Source organism: Echinops telfairi, unplaced genomic scaffold, assembly GCF_000313985.2.
Source record: "Echinops telfairi isolate 266 unplaced genomic scaffold, ASM31398v2 ScPeMD7_11;HRSCAF=52, whole genome shotgun sequence".
NCBI classification, from domain to species: Eukaryota; Metazoa; Chordata; class Mammalia; order Afrosoricida; family Tenrecidae; genus Echinops; species Echinops telfairi.
In genome coordinates this window covers 884881-885813 of record NW_022103908.1, presented here as the reverse complement: position 1 = coordinate 885813, position 933 = coordinate 884881, and the positions used below count along the sequence as shown (strand labels likewise).

The following is a 933-nucleotide window of genomic DNA, read 5'->3' as shown; positions in this document are numbered from 1 at the left end:
TGCAATAGGACTGTGGGGCTAGCAGTCAGTCAGGTGGTTCACGTCAGACCCCTGAGCCTAGACATAGCCCCTCTTCTCTTTGCCCTCTAATGACACAGCTGTGGCAGGGTAAAGTCTTGATATTTTCAAATGGAGATACACACACACACACACACACACACACACATCTTTTGAGTTCTTATTAAAATGTAAATATAAGAAAGAAAATGCCTTCAGTTCTTACTGGCAATGCCTTAGGGAAATGTTTCCAGAAGCCCTCAGATGACCCAGAACAGACGTCACAGGGGCAGCTGTGCCACAATGCTGATTCCTGGGCCCTAGGCTGCCCCAGTGGCGCCCTGGTGGGGGAGTGGGTTGTGTGGGGGCTGCTAGCCTCAAGGTTTTCAGTTCGGAAACACCAGCCGTCCAGTGTGGGAATGACCGGGTTTTCTACCCCTGGGAAAAGTTACAGGCTCAGACACCCACAGGGGCAGTTCCATCCTACAGGGTCTGACTCGATGGCAGTGAGTTTTTTGAGATGCTAGACCAGCTGGAACAGAATCTTGGGGTGCAGTTCCCCACGTTTCCCAGGTGGCACTTTGCAGTACTCGAGGAGCAAATGCCTCTGGGCAGATTAGTGTGCCCCCGGCGGAAATGAGGTAGGGGGAAGGAGGTCCCCGAGGAGGGCATACAATGGAAAGAGGAAGTGAGAAGAGACGGAAGACACAGCACCTGTGCCACCTCTGTGTCACCGGCTAATGGCATGAATGATCTCTTGAGGGCCAGGCCCCGTACTCAGAGTTTAAGCCCAAACCACTCAGGAAGCAGTTGAGCCTCCAGAAATGAAATCATTAACCTTGTCTGACCTAGCCAGACGTGGTGGTGTGTCCATCTGAACCCAGAGCTCTCAGTTACAGGAGAAGAAAGCCTCGCCTTTGTCCCTCGGACTGGCTG

The 933-nt window shown here is 52.6% G+C and overlaps 1 pseudogene; it reads right to left on the bottom strand.

The window, feature by feature from the left end:
• Window positions 1-9: 9 nt before the first annotated feature.
• LOC115868492 lies at window positions 10-108 on the bottom strand (annotated as a pseudogene).
• Between the last annotated feature and the right edge of the window lie 825 nt (window positions 109-933).